The 15,670-nt window shown below is 45.6% G+C and overlaps 1 protein-coding gene across 5 annotated transcripts in view; it reads left to right on the forward strand.

The window, feature by feature from the left end:
- Positions 1-600: 600 nt before the first annotated feature.
- The window catches only part of ABHD6 (abhydrolase domain containing 6, acylglycerol lipase), a 52,704-nt gene continuing 37,634 nt past the window's right edge, over positions 601-15,670 (forward strand). Inside the window, exons 1-2 of one of the 5 annotated variants that reach the window (XM_036870537.1) lie at positions 1,131-1,252; positions 2,082-2,090. The gene's annotated coding sequence lies outside the window, so the exon portion shown is untranslated. Of the gene's footprint in view, positions 933-1,130; positions 1,253-2,081; positions 2,091-15,670 lie in introns of those variants that run through there. The other 4 variants (XM_036870532.1, XM_036870533.1, XM_036870535.1 and 1 more) reach the window with 4 other exon arrangements.

A 15,670-nucleotide genomic window follows, 5' to 3' on the forward strand; every position in this document is an offset into this window, starting at 1 on the left:
CTTTTATGCTCCCCTCCCTATTTTTTTGGCCTAGTGAGGTTTAATTGTCCTTAAAATGAAGAAATGGCCAGAGCGGGCATTTAACCAGTGGTGGCTGAAAGCCTTACAAGATGGCCATTTTTGCCCCCAAGAGCTTTGGAGCTAGACGATCCAGGGTTGGAATTCCCAGTTCTGTCCTTTACAGGGCAAGCCCCTCCTTCTCAGAATTCTGAAACAGGAAGCCAAGCACAATGTCCACCTCATAGGATCAAATGAGATAACCCATATAAGGTAGGGTTACTTTGCTTGCCCGAGAATCTGTCTGTCTCTCCGAGCCCTTCGGGGTCAGAGATCCAGCCTGAGTTACTGCCGGGTGCGGTGCCCAGCAGCGCTAGGCACACAATAGGTGCTCAGTAAATGAAACAATGCCGCGACGAATTCTGGCGTCGCACTGTGAAACTGTGTGTGGCCCTCTGGGTTCCGATCCCTCCCCCAGGCCGCAAGTGAGCGCCTTCGGGGCGGGGCTGGGGTGTTTGGGTTCTTCCCCTCTTCCCCCACCCTCGCCCCTGGCTCCGCGGCGTGAAAACAATAGGCGCTATTGGATGCCTGGAGACGGGTTGCTGGGGTCGGGTTGTGCGGAACACTAACTTTACACTCCGGGCCTAACGCTATAAACCGGGGGCGCCGGGAAGCTGGTGGTTCTCGCCCCTGAGCCCCCAGGACAGAACGCGACAGCCGGGGAGCAGCGCTGGGGGCCGGGCGCGGGCGGAGCCGGCTTTTCTGTCGGAGGACGTAGGCCCTCACGCAGCGCCTTTAAGGCTCCCGGCCGAGCCGGCCCCGGAGCTGAGAGCGGCGCGGGCGCGGGCGTTGCTGCTGGACCTGAGCAGGGGCCCGGGGCCGAGGACAGGCGTCTAGATAGTGCGGCTGGTCCCAGGCTGCTGAGGTCAGGTGAGGTGAGCGCTGGTGGGGCGGGGTGGGGCGGGCTGAGGCGCGGTGGGGGTGTGCACGTCTAGGAGGGAGTATCCGGGGGCTCCTTCAATGGCCCCGTGACCTACCCTCCGCTTACCGAGTGCGGGCTGCCTGGCCTCGCTCCAAGCGGCACGAGGTGATGAAGGGTCGGGAACCTGCACCTCCCTTTTTACTCCGTTCCCCCGCCCTGGCATCAGCCCCTGCGCGCTTCCTTCCGGTGCCTGGATAGGTTTGACATTCCCGAATCCCTGGTCCCCCTACTTCCCGGGCCCGGGGTGCCTGCTTTCCTAAGGCCGCGGACAAGGTGAGGATGGGTCGGGGACCTGCAACCTCTTTCTATTTGGCCTCCCCACTGTTTGCGCCATCATCAACCCGTGTGCGCTCCCCACCCAAGTGCCTGGGTGGTTTGGAGGCTCCTGCACCCCCGTTTCTCCCACTTTCTGGGGAAGGGCTGCTGCTCGGCTGCCTTCCCAGCCGCAGTCGCCTGCCCCCGTCCTGCCCCCAGACATCTGCACCCCTCAAGACCTCTCCCAGCCAAAATCGACCTCCAGCAGCCTTTCAGCTCCCCTTTTCCCAGCCTGCCCCAATTCCCTTGCCCTTGCGCCCTCTCCTCCCCACAACTGGCGAGTCAGGATACTGGTCCAAACACCCTGACAGCCCGGAGCCGGCCGGCCGGCCGACAACCGCGGCATCCCCAGCCCACTCCTACAAGGGCTTCCTGGCAGTCTTGGAAATGCGGATTGTGTAACGCCAGCTGCAGGGCAGAGCACGTGCGGGTTTGCACCCCTGAACCCGCAGAGGAGTGGAAGAGGCCAAGTTGACAGAGTGAGGTAGGGAGGGAGGAAGAGGTTGCCAGAGGGTGAAAAGGCTGTGCATCCAAGGCCAATGTATGAGTCCTTTTTTGTGCCCCCGGGCCTGGCTGGTTAAGTAACAAAAGGTCCCTACTGAGACCAGAGGCCAGCATTTGTCTCACCTCTCACCGGCTCAGAAATCCCTAATGGCTGACTCCACCTGGCTGGGAGTTAAAAATAGTTTATTAGTAATGATAGCTGACATACAATAAGCAAATACAGGGTGCCAGGCCCTTTCCTAAGCACCTTAAAAAAACTTACCTGCCTTATTCCTCCCAACAGCCCCATGAGGTAGGTGCCACCACTGTGCCCATTTCTTAGAGGAGGAAGGTGAGGGGTTCAGAGATGGTTCCCTCCCAGGGCACGCAGTGAGTCTGACCTCAAAGCCCCCATTCTGAACCACTAGACTTATTTTATTGTTACTAATAAATTCTTATCAACAATATTTTTAAAATATAGGAAGTTAGAAATTAGAGAAATTAATAACCTGTGTTCCTACCATCAGTTTATTTTTCTAAAATTAGGTTTTCAGACCAGCAAGAGATCCTTGGTAGCCTCCTCTAGGATACTGATGCCCAGAGAGGAGAAGGGACTTGCTTGAGGCCACACAGCCTGACAATGCCAGGACCGGGTTGCAAAACAGGTCCTGGGATGGTTACTTGGGTACTTCCTGGGTTCTCTGATGCTGCCTCAGCCTTTCAGCCTAGGCCCCTGGAGACCCTGCCCCCTCCCCCTCTGCATTGTGACCTCCCCTTTCCTTCTCTGCTTCCTTTGCTTTAGCCCAGGCTAGTGAACACACATTCTTCCTGCTGCTGCCTTTGCTTAGGCTGTCCCCACCTCTGGGAATGCCCTTCATGGAATCTCTAATGTCTAAATTGTCAAAAGTTCAGAAATAACAGAAGTAAAACCGCTGAATCACCAAAGTAGTAATTAGTAAAAATTTATTGTGCACACACCAAAAAGACAGAACCCGGAGCACTCAAACCAAAATGATGGAATGAGGGTCAGGGATATATTATTATAAAGCAGCTTACATAGGGAGAAAGCAGTGACGGTTTATTCTTTACAGTGGTTGGTTATAGTATTAGAATTTTCTTAAATAACAGGGAATTGGTTAATAGTTACCTCATATCAACCTTGGGAAGCAGTTAAGGTTTTGCTTATGATTTTTAGGGACATAAGCAAGAAATGACCCAGGTCAAGTTAGTCTTGCAAAATAAATTAAGCTTTGTTTGTATGACTAAACTGGTCTCATCTGCTCAGGGAAGTTTTAAGGCTGGTCTCCATTTGTTTTTGATTTAACAAAATATTACCTACCCCTTAGGGTCTAGCTCATCTGTCCCCTCCAAGAACACTCCCCTGATTTCTCCCCTGCCCCCAACTAAAATTTGTTTCTTTCTCCCTTGGGATCCCATAGCTGGGATCCTACTACCTTCTACTCCCATGACGGCGTTTGGAAAGTTCTGCAGCACGCATCTGTCTTGTCCTCTTGGGTGCAGTTGTGCTGGCAGGATCACGAGTGTTCCCCAAGACTCCTCTTCCACCTGCCTGGTGAAGCCCCAGGACAGACAAAGAGGTCCATGGGGGATGGGGTGGTTTCTGAAGTAAGGATAAGCTCAGGATTTCTGAACCCTGCTACCCCAAACTCCCTTCATTGAGCTGCAGCTGATCAAAGAGAGAATGGCTCAGTGTGGTACCGAATGTTATAATTACATGTTTGTTTTTGTTTATAACCCAAAGGATTCCCACCAGAAAATCAGAGAGACTTGGGTCCAAATCCCATTTCTACCACTTGGTAGCTGTGTGGCCATGGGCCAGTTACCTAAACTCTGAGCCTCAGCTTCTGGTAATAGTACCTGCTTCAGAAGGCAGTGGTGAGATTTAGATAAAATAAAGCACAGGGCCCAGCATGTGGTAAGCACTCAGTAAGTACCAGCTATTATGAAGAGTGAGCACCACTTTGAATTACTGGAGAATTATTAACTCATTATTAAATGGCTCATACTGACTCTGCTTAGAGGTGGGTCAAGGGAGTGCGGGCCAAGGAGAGGTAAACATTTTTTTTTCTTTTAATTTATTATTATTATTTTTTAAAGATTCTGTGCTTTAATTTATTTTTTATTTATTTATTTTTGGCTGCATTGGGTCTTCGTTGCTGCACACGAGCTTTCTCTAGTTGGGGCGAGCAGGGGCTACTCTGTTGCGGTGCGTGGGCCTCTCATTGTGGTGGCTTCTCTTGTTGCGGAGCATGGGCTCTAGGCGCGCGGGCTTCAGTAGTTGTGGCACGTGGGCTCAGTAGTTGTGGCTCGCAGGCTCTAGAGCGCAGGCTCAGTAGTTGTGGTGCAGGGGCTTAGTTGCTCCGCGGCATGTGGGATCTTCCCAGACCAGGGCTCGAACCTGTGTCCCCTGCATTGGCAGGCGGATTCTTAACCACTGCACCACCAGGGAAGCCCTCTTTTAGTTTTTATAGGAGTATAGTTGATTTACAATTTTATTTTTTTTTGAGATAAGTATTTTTTGTACTCAGAAAGGCCGGTGAGAGTTTCTTCAACTCCAAACCATCCATTGCCTTTACAATGAGATAGAATTGCCTTTCTATTTTTTAGCTTTTTAAAAATTTATGAACTTCTAGTTCTGTGAGGATCTGCGCACCTGGAATGAATGTGTGAATGCGGTTTGTTCAATTGTAAGTGATTATGAAACAATGATAGGAGAAAAAAACTTGCTCTTAGAGATGACCTTGGTTTGCAGTGTGTGTTGGTTCAGGCCTATCTTGGGTGCAAGAGGTTCCATGCAAAAGTTATCTGGGTTTGGAGGGAAGGAAAGCAAGAGTGTTTTATCCTAGTACTCTAGTGAACTGCTAAGAGTGAAAATCAACTTTCCTGTGTCGTGTTCTTTTCCAGCTCCTGGTTATTCTGATGACTAGATCAATTATTACAATGATGAGTGTTCAAAAGAAGAGGGCCAGGAATGCCCCCCTCAAAGCTGTGTTTGGAATATGCTGGGAAGCTAGTTATGCAAGTTGAAAAAAATTTTTTTATTTTAAAATTTCTCCTAAATTGATTCTTTGTTGGAATACATTAGGATCCCATTTGATAATTTAAGGACTGTTGAGTTTAGATATTTTAAGACATAAGGTTTTGTAGGTTTCACAGTTCTATGGAATTTAGCAGACTTTAGGACTTTTCTTTATTTCTGTGACCCTGTAGGGATATAAACACTTATTGTACTATCCGTTACAGTGACCTTTAGCCACATGTGGCTGTTTAAATTAAAATTAATTCAAATTAAATAAAATTAAAAATTCTGTTCTTCAGTCACACTAGCCACATTTCAAGTGCTCATGTGCCATGTGGCCAGCAGCTACCGTATTAGGCAGAGCAAATAGAGAACATTTCTGTCTTCACAGAAAGTCCTATGGGATAGCACTGTTTATATCTATAAGGCCATGGGAAAGCCACTTGATTATGGGGTTAAGTTCCCTTCTTTCTGGCAAGTCATCTGCAGGCCAAGAAATGGAGTGTGCAGAGGATGTTTTACTGTCAAGAATGAGGATGTTAATAGATCCCCTTAGCCTCATTTTGGCTGAATGGCTCACTGGCTTTTAACACTGCCGGATTCAAAGGATGGGAGAGAGGGTGGAATCAGATGAAATGTCTCTGGGCAGTGCATCTCCTGGCTGCATGTTAGAACCTAGAGAAGGTTAAAAAATACCTATGCCTGGACTCTGCCCCAGGGCAGCTGAATCTGAATCTCCGAGGGTGGTCCCTGGAATCCCAGGAATCTGTATTTTTTTTAAAGCTCCTGGGGGATCTGTTGTGGCAGACCAGTTGAGAACCACTGCCTTCAAGAGAACAACTGCCTTCTAGACTGTTCCCTTAAAAAAAAAAAAAAAATTCCTGAGCACTGGAAGAAATGTTTCAGGTAGATTTGGTGAGTTGGCTAAAAATGCTCCTGATTAACTACAGTAATAAGGGTTGGAGTCCGAGTGGGCTCACTTCCTGTAGAAGTGGTCTCCACTGAGGCAGCTTTCCCCTAGGGAGCATTTGGCACATCTGGAGACATTTTTGCTTGTCACAACCTTGGGGGCCCTCTCTCCATTTGACAGATGCTGGGGGATACTGCTAATTACCCCAAATGCATAGGAAATGCATAGGAAAGCCCCTCACAACAAAGAATTAATCCGGCCCCAAAGACATAATTTTTGCAAACCAAAGTCCTCCCTGACCTTGGATGTAGTTGCCTCTTCAGAAGAGGTCAAGGGGGCTTCCCTGGTGGCGCAGTGGTTAAGAATCCGCCTGCCAATGCAGGGGACACGGGTTCGAGCCCTGGTCTGGGAAGATCCCACATGCCGTGGAGCAACTAAGCCCGTGCGCCACAGCTACAGAGCCCGTGTGCCACAACTGCTGAAGCCCGCGTGCCTAGAGCCTGGGCTCCACAGCAAGAGAAGCCACCGCAATGAGAAGCCGCACACCGCAAGGAAGAGTAGCCCCCGCTCTCTGCAGCTAGAGAAGGCCAGCGCGCAGCAACGAAGACCCAACGCAGCCATAAATAAATAAATGAATGAATGAATGAATGAAAGAAAGTTAGAGATCAAGATATCCTCCTAAACGGAACCCTCAGAAACCCTCTTGATCGTATTTCAGGTTTTTCAATCCCAGAAGCTGTGTAGGGTGTTGCTGCCCGTGGTTGGATGCCTTTGGGGCTGTACCAGGGAAGCTGCTGATTCAGGGAAGTTGTAGCTCCTGCTGAAGGTGTGGGCAGGTTCTTACTTACACTGCTGCAGGTTGAGATCCTCTTCTTGTGAAGTAATTACCCAAAGTGACAGCAGCCTTTCTCCTAGGTGGTTTAAGCTGTGGCTTTTGGCTATTGGTATTGGGTGTTTGATCTGTGATATACCCAGAATAGGATTCAAGCTTGGACTTCCCTGGCGGTCCAGTGGTTAAGACTCTGCACTTCCACTGCAGGGGGCGCGGGTTCTATCCCTGGTCGGGGAAGTTCCACATGCTGCGTGGTACAGCGCCCCCCCAACCCCGCCAAAAAAAAAAAAAAAAGATTATATGGAATAGGATTCAAGCCTTATATGTGATAAAGTTTGGGAACTGAGCTATGGGTTACACTCTGGGAATATAAAGATAGCAGGCATCTGAACAGACCTGGGCACGGTGGCAGTGCAGGGTGATGGAGGTGTGGTGTTACTGAACACAAGTTCGTGTGCCCGACACAGAGAAAGGCCAAACAAACCAAAACGTCAGAGTTTGGAGCAGAGAAAGTTTATTGCAGGGCCAAGCAAGGAGAACAGGTGACTCATGCTCAAAAACCCCAAACTCCCTGATGGTTTTGGGGGAGACCGTTTTAAAGTCAAATCTGGGGTGCGGGCTGCAGGTTGTGAGTTTCTTCTGATTGGTTGGTGGTGAGGTAACAGGGTGGTGCTCCAGGAATCTTGCGCTCATCCTGAAGTTACCATCCTCCACCTGGGTGGGGGACTTAGTTTCTGCAGAAGAGGTCAAAGATACTGTGATGTATACTCCCTGAGGAGGAACCAGGACCCTGCCCCAAGGCTGCACTATTCTGACGGCTCCTCTGTTTCTGCATTCCCTCTCTTCCCTGATTAGCAACTGTTTGAATCTTCCCTTTGGAACTCAGGGAAGGTCAAGGAGGCTGAACGAAGCCTACAAACAAGAAATGGAGGACACAGAAGGGCTTTTGTGCCTAGGACGGCGCCATAGGGTCCTGCTCGGTTTCAGTGGCAGGGCTTTCTAGCTCCGCCTAAGAAGGCAGGCCAGCTCTTCCCGGCTGTGCTGTGAGCAGTCCCCATGCATCATCTCATTTTGTCCCCACACCGAAGCTCTAAGAGGTTCAGTGACTTGCCAAGGTCACACACGGATCAGTGACAGAGCAGAGAATTGAACCCAGGTTATGGAACTGCGCAGCTGAACCCTCAGAGGAGCATTTACAGATGGGGTAATGTCTTCATAGCCAAGACTTGAAGGATGAGCCGGAGCTCACCAGGCAGGGGCGTGCTAGGGAGAGGGGAGCATTTGTGCCAAAGCTGTGTGGGTGTGAAGGAGCGCAAGGCATCGGGATTGCAGATCATTCAGGGAAAGGTGGGGCGGGGGCCTTCCATGTCATGCTGAGGGCCACTGTGAGCCACCAGTGGAGTAGGGGCAGAGGAGAGAAGAGCTGTGTGCCATTGGGCACCTGGCTTAACCTCTCTGGGTCTCACCTTCCCATCTGAACTGGAGCCTCTAAAGCTACACTGCTCTGATGAGGAATGTTCATTTTCTTGGTGGCAGTAATGAACAAAGTGAAGGAATGGCCTGCAGTGGCGCTGCTGGGGCCGCCCTGCTGATTCATGGCTTTCATGCTTTCACTTGGTATTTATACCAAGTGCCCACCAAGTGTTACCGAGTCCAAGCTAGCTCTGCTCGCCGCACAAGAGGCCAGTGAATCGGAGACGAGGTGTTGAGGCAAGGAAGACGACTTTATTCGGAAAGCTGGCTGACCGAGAAGATGGCAGACTAGCGTCTCTGATAAACCAACTTATCTGGATTTGGATGCCAGTTTCTTTTATAGAATCAGAGAGGGGGAGGTGGTGAGGAAGTAAAGTAATAAGGCAGAATAGAGAGGGAGAGGCGGAGAGGAAGTAAAGTAAAAGGGCCATTGGTCTTGCAGAACATCTCCTGGAATGACCAGCCTCGGTGAGGGGATGTGTGAGTTTCTTTTTTTCTTGCAGCCGTTCACAGGTGGGCAGGGTTCCCTGAGGCAGGCCATTAGGTATGAGTATAATAACAAAAACAAGGAAAAGCAAAGGTTAAAGTCAAAGAAGCAGATCCAACGTGGGGTCCCATTTAGCTCTTCCCTGTCACACAAGGGCAAGGCACGTGTATGCTGAAGTGCCATGACAGATGCAGAGATGTAGTAAGACTTGTCTTCAAGGAGCTTGCAGCCTAGTGGAGGGTACAGCCAGTGTTTTCATGAGTATTATGGTAAAAGATGCAGGTCATAAATACTTGTAGGTATGGAGAATGAAGCCGAGGTTGCTAATGGCTGGGGGACTGAAGGAGATAACTCTTAGTTCTGCCAGAAAGATTTGTTAGGAGATGGGGATAGATAGAGGGTATCGTCCAGGTCGACAGAAAATGGGGCAGTGGAGAAAAATACAAAGCCAGTTCAGGTACAGTCACCAGAGGGTCAGATTATCAGCCTATCTAGTAACAGATTCCCCATAGTTTCCAGGTTTTAGCAGGGAAGCAGACGTTGTAACAGGAAAATATTCATTAATGGACTTGCCACTGACAAACTTGGGTCCCAGCCCATCGTGCCTCCCTCTCTTTTCAACACTGGTGTCCAGCCACGCTCCAGGAGCATCCACCTCTTGGTCATCGTCTCTCCCAGGTCGTAAGGACATTTTACAAATACAAGACAAACCTTGGAGAGAGAGACATGGGATTTCATGACCTCACCGCAGAAGCCGCCTGACTGTGGAGGCAGTAATAGATGGGGTCTGGCAATGTGACACCTGTTAGTTGATGACGAGAGGGCAGGACTTGAAAATCAAAGGATTGAGAGGCCCGGGGCAAAGCAGTAAAGCATTTTTGCAAAAAACATCCCCTGTATAATAGCGCTGTGACAACCAAATGTTAACTGTAAGGACTTACCATGCTCTAAGGCAATTTACATGCGGTTTATTCTTTGTTCTAAGAATTAGCACAGGATGGCAGTTATAACTTAAATTTTGTTCCATATTTGCTATTGATCTTAGGATAGACAGATTTTAATTTTTGTTTACTTATTTGGATAAAGTTCTAAACAAAACTGTGTTTTAACTATGAAATTTTGAGCGTGGCATCACCTTTTTCTGATGCTGATTTCCCTGGGTTACAGAGATCTCAGGGGAAGAGATTCTGGCTAGAGAAGGTAGGGACCAGCTCATGAAGGGCTCTGAATGCTGAACCTCATGCTGGGAGCCAGAGATCTTGTCCTGGTAGAACCTGCCAGCTGTTTATAACAGGGCTCCTTTTTGTCTCACACTGGCTTTGTCCCTGCAGTTAGAAAATACTGTAGACCAGCTTCCCTCCTTTAGAAATGACAAAGCCCTCTTTAATCTCCTTGCTTTTCTTTTGAGTTCGGAGCACAGATTGGAGCAATGGGAGAGTGTTTTGGGGCCCTGAGATTCTATTTCAGGCCTTCTGCTATTGCATACCCATATAGAGGGCTATTTTAATTCCTTTCAGTCATGTGGAAAATAGTCACTTATGTGATGCTCTTTCTAGCACTTTACCTTTGAGAGCTGATCTCAGCCAATGACAGTGCATGTGTTCGCATTAATTCATAGAGCAGTGTTCGAATTAAAGCTTGTTCTGGGCTGCCTGAGAGCCTGAAGACTTTGTGTCCTTGGAGGTAAAGGGTTCAAGTGGATTTTGTCTCCTCTTTTATCCAGTGGAAGACTGGCTTGTATTTCTGTAGGGTTTTCTTGCTTTAAGCATGATTTCAAGCAGGTGGTTATTTCAGACTAATCACCACAGCCTACATCTTGATCCAGAGGCTGATGCTTTGAGGTGCTGGGCTAGTTCAGGATACATTGTGCGTGTTTCATTGCCTTGCTTCTTGGCCAGTACGATTTTTTTAGAAGATATGCCACTGGGTACATAAGCCACCTGCCTTCCAGCTGAGCCCCTGATTGATCTGCCTGCCTCTCTCTCCTCGGGCTGTGTCTCTTCTCCTCAGGATTGGGTAGCAGGGTTTCTGGTTTCTCTGATTTCTCTGTCTACAGGACCAGCCTGCTAGGCTGAGCTTCCTTGCCCACAGTGCTGCCCCAGGTGGCAGAAGCAGAGGATGGGGCTGTGGGCTTGGCTGGCTCTCGAGCAAAAACCCCCATGGGGAATCAGCTGCTAGTGATTTGTTACAAGCAGGAGGGAGTGAATCTTCTTATCAGTACCTTTCCAGAACCATGAAGGAGATACACTTTCTGTGGCTATTGAGCATGTGAAGTGTGGCTAGCGCAGCTGAGGAGCTGAATTTTACGTTTATTTAGTTTTGATCATTTTAAATTTAACAGTCACCATGTGGCTAGTGGCTACTGTATTGGACAATGTAGATAGACCATTGTACTTGAGTTTATATTGTATTTTTTAAAATATTTTATTTATTTACTTATTTTTATTTTTGGCTGCAATCGGGGTCTTAGTTGTGGCACACGAGCTCTCTTCTTTGTGGCTTGCAGGCTCTTCATTGTGGTGCGTGGGCTTCTCTCTAGTTGTGTCGTGCGGGTTTTCTCTTCTCTAGTTGTGGCGCGTGGGCTCTGTAGTTAGTTTGTGGCACGCGGGCTCTGTAGTTTGTGGCACGCGGGCTCAGTAGTTGTGGTGCATGGGCTTAGTTGCCCTGCGGCACTTGGGATCTTAGTTACCTGACCGGGGATCGAACCCGCGTCCCCTGCATTGCAGGACGGATTCTTTACCACTGGACCACCAAGGGAGTCCCTATATTGTATTTTTTAATTAAATAGGGAAAACCTTGAACATGCACATGGTAGCAATTCAAAAAGTACAAAAGGATATCAGTGAAAAGTCTCCCTCATCTCTGCCCCTAGCCTCTCAGTTTCCTTCCCAGCCCCAGTCATGATTACCATCTGTATCCATCCTGAAACATTTTACACACATATAAGCATAACATGCATATTTCTCTCTCTCTCTCTCAATGCAAGAGATGTTATTCTACCTATTCTCTTCTGTTCCTTGCATTTTTAGTTAACAGTGTACCTTGGAGGTCATTACCCGTAGAGACAAATATGCCTCATTATTTTAATGGCTTATAGTTAATTTTATTTGTATTTAATGGCTATACATTATACCTCTTTATAAAGTTGTACCATCATTTACTTAACATATCCCCTATGAGTGGGCATGTGAGTTCCAATTTTTTTTGCCATGATAAGTAATACTATAACAAATAACCCTTCACAAACATGTTCTCAAACATGTTCAGGTCTGAACACAAATAAGTTCCTAGAAATTAGATTATTAGATCAAAGGTATGTGTACTGTACATTGCTGGAGATTTTGCCAAAATGCCATCTGTAGGGTTTGTTGATGGGAGTATAAATCTGTACCTTGCGTGAGGGCATCTATTTTCCCATGGCCCCAGCAGCACAGTCTGTTATTACACTTTTTGTTCTTTGCCAATACAATAAACAAAGATCACTATCGCCGTGTAGGTTTAATTTGCATTTCTCTTGTAAATGAGATTGAGCATCTTTTTATATGTCGAAGAGTCATTTGTATTTCCTTCTGTTACATGATCTACTCAGATCATTCGCCCGTTTTTTCTACTGGATTTTGTTGTTGTTTTTATTGATTTGTAGGAACCCTTTATTAGTCTGTCGTCTCTGATATGTATTGACACATTGTAACCTTGTCCATGATATCCTTTTTTTTTAATATTTATTTTATTTACTATTCATTTTATTTATTAATTTGGTTGTGCCGGGTCTTAGTTGTGGCAGGCAGGCTCCTTAGTTGCGGCTCGCCGGCTCCTTTAGTTGTGGCATGTGTGCTCCTTAGTGGAGGCCAGCAGGCTCCTTAGTTGCAGCTCACGGGCTCCTCAGTTGTGGCACGCAAACTCTTAGTTTCGGCATGCATGTGGGATCTAGTTCCCTGACCAGGGATCGAACCTGGGCCCCTGGCATTGGGAGCATGGAGTCTTAACCACTGCGCCACCGGGGAAGTCCTATGATATCCCTTTCCACGTGGACATTTAAAAACATTTTTATGCAGTCAGCTTATTAATCTTTATGTTATGGCCCCTAGGTTTTAAATCTTAACTTAGAAAGGCTTTCCCTGTGAAGATGTTTTCAAACAGAGTTCTCATGTTTTCTTCTAGCACTTTCATGGTGTTATTTTTTTTTAATTTTTGAATTTTATTTATTTTTTTATACAGCAGGTTCTTAGTCATCCATTTTATACACATCAGTGTACACATGTCAATCCCAATTGCCCAATTCATCACACCACCACCCCCCCCCCCCCGCCCCCTTCTCCCCTTGGTGTCCATACATTTGTTCTCTACATCTGTGTCTCAACTTCTGCCCTGCAAACCGGTTCATTTGTACCATTTTTCTAGGCTCCACATACATGCGTTAATATACGATATTTGTTCTTCTCTTTTGACTTACTTCACTCTGTAGGACAGTCTCTAGATCCATCCATGTCTCAGCAAATGACCCAATTTCATTCCTTTTTATGGCTGAGTAATATTCCATTGTATATATGTACCACATCTTCTTTATCCATTCGTCTGTCAATGGGCATTTAGGTTGCTTCCATGACCTGGCTGTTGTAAATAGTGCTGCAATGAACATTGGGGTGCATGTGTCTTTTTGAATTACGGTTTTCTCTGGGTATATGCCCAGTAGTGGGATTGCTGGGTCATATGGTAATTCTATTTTTAGTTTTTTAAGGAACCTCCATACTGTTCTCTATAGTGGCTGTATCAATTTACATTCCCACCAACAGAGCAAGAAGATTCCCTTTTCTCCACACCCTCTCCAGCATTTGTTGTTTGTAGATTTTCTGATGATGCCCATTCTAACTGGTGTGAGGTGATACTTCATTGTAGTTTTGATTTGCATTTCTCTAATAATGAGTGATGTTGAGCAGCTTTTCATGTGCTTCTTGGCCATCTGTATGTCTTCTTTGGAGAAATGTCTATTTAGGACTTCTGCCCATTTTTGGATTGGGTTGTTTGTTTTTTTAATATTGAGCTGCATGAGCTGTTTATATATTTTGGAGGTTAATCCTTTGTCCGTTGATTTGTTTGCAGATATTTTCTCCCGTTCTGAGGATTGTCTTTTCGTGTTGTTTATGGTTTCCTTTGCTGTGCAAAAGCTTTGAAGTTTCATTAGGTCCCATTTGTTTATATTTGTTTTTATTTCCATTACTCTAGGAGGTGGATCAAAAAACATCTTGCTGTGATTTATGTCAAAGAGTGTTCTTCCTATGGTTTCCTCTAAGAGTTTTATAGTGTCCAGTCTTACATTTAGGTCTCTAATCCATTTTGAGTTTATTTTTGTGTATGGTGTTAGGGAGTGTTCTAATTTCATTCTTTTCCATGTAGCTGTCCAGTTTTCCCAGCACCACTTATTGAAGAGACTGTCTTTTCTCCACTGTATATCCTTGCCTCCTTTGTCATAAATTAGTTGACCATAGGTGCATGGGTTTATCTCTGGGCTTTCTCTCTTGTTCCATTGATCTATGTTTCTGTTTTTGTGCCAGTACCATATTGTCTTGATTACTGTAGCTTTGTAGTATAGTCTGAAGTCAGGGAGTCTGATTCCTCCAGCTCCGTTTTTTTCTCTCAAGACTGCTTTGGCTATTCAGGGTCTTTTGTGTCTCTATACAAATTTTAAGATTTTTTGTTCTAGTTCCATAAAAAATGCCATTGGTAATTTGATAGGGATTGTACTGAATCTGTAGATTGCTTTGAGTAGTATAGTCATTTTTACAGTATTGATTTTTCCAATCCAAGAACATGGTATATCTCTCCATCTCTTGGTATCATCTTTAATTTCTTTCATCAGTGTCTTATAGTTTTCTGAATACAGGTCTTTTGTCTCCCTAGGTAGGTTTATTCCTAGGTATTTTATTTTTTTTGTTGCAATGGTAAATGGGAGTGTTTCCTTAATTTCTCTTTCAGATTTCTCATCATTAGTGTATAGGAATGCAAGAGATTTCTGTGCATTAATTTTGTATCCTGCAACTTTACCAAATTCATTGATTAGATCTAATAGTTTTCTGGTGGCACCTTTAGGATTCTCTATGTATAGTATCACGTCATTTGCAAACAGTGACAGTTTTACTTCTTCTTTTCCAATTTGTGTTTCTTTTATTTCTTTTTCTTCTCTGATTGCCGTGGCTAGGACTTCCAAAACTATGTTGAATAATAGTGGTGAGAGTAGACATCCTTGTCTTGTTCCTGATCTTAGAGGAAATGCTTTCAGTTTTTCACCACTGAGAATGATGTTTGCTGTGGGTTTGTCGTATATGGCCTTTATTATGTTGACATAGGTTCCCTCTATGCCCACTTTCTGGAGAGTTTTTATCATAAATAGTTGTTGAATTTTGTCAAAAGCTTTTTCTGCATCTATTGAGATGATCATATGGATTTTATTCTTCAATTTGTTAATATGGTGTATCACATTGATTGATTTGCGTATATTGAAGAATCCTTGCATCCCTGGGATAAATCCCACTTGATCGTGGTGTATGATCCTTTTAATGTGTTGTTGGATTCTGTTTGCTAGTATTTTGTTGAGGATTTTTGCATCTATATTCATCAGTGATATTGGTCTGTAATTTTCTTTTTTGTAGTATCTTGTTTGCTTTTGGTATCAGGGTGATGGTGGCCTCATAGAATGAGTTTGGGAGTGTTCCTTCCTCTGCAATTTTTTGGAAGAGTTTGAGAAGGATGGGTGTTAGCTCTTCTCTAAATGTTTGATAGAATTCACCTGTGAAGCCATCTGGTCCTGGACTTTTGTTTGTTGGAAGATTGTTAATCACAGTTTCAATTTCATTACTTGTGATTGGTCTGTTCATATTTTCTATTCTTCCTGGTTCAGTCTTGGAGGGTTTATACCTTTCTAAGATTTGTCCATTTTTTCCAGGTTGTCCATTTTGTTGGCATGGAGTTGCTTGTAGTAGTGTCTTAGGATGCTTTGTATTTCTGCGGTGTCTGTTGTAACTTCTCCTTTTTCATTTCTAATTTTATTGATTTGAGTCCTCTCCCTCTTTTTCTTGATGAGTCTGGCTAATGGTTTATCAATTTTGTTTATCTTCTCAAAGAACCAGCTTTTAGTTTTATTGATCTTTGCTATT

Source organism: Balaenoptera musculus, chromosome 11 (assembly GCF_009873245.2).
Source record: "Balaenoptera musculus isolate JJ_BM4_2016_0621 chromosome 11, mBalMus1.pri.v3, whole genome shotgun sequence".
Classification (NCBI taxonomy): domain Eukaryota; kingdom Metazoa; phylum Chordata; class Mammalia; order Artiodactyla; family Balaenopteridae; genus Balaenoptera; species Balaenoptera musculus.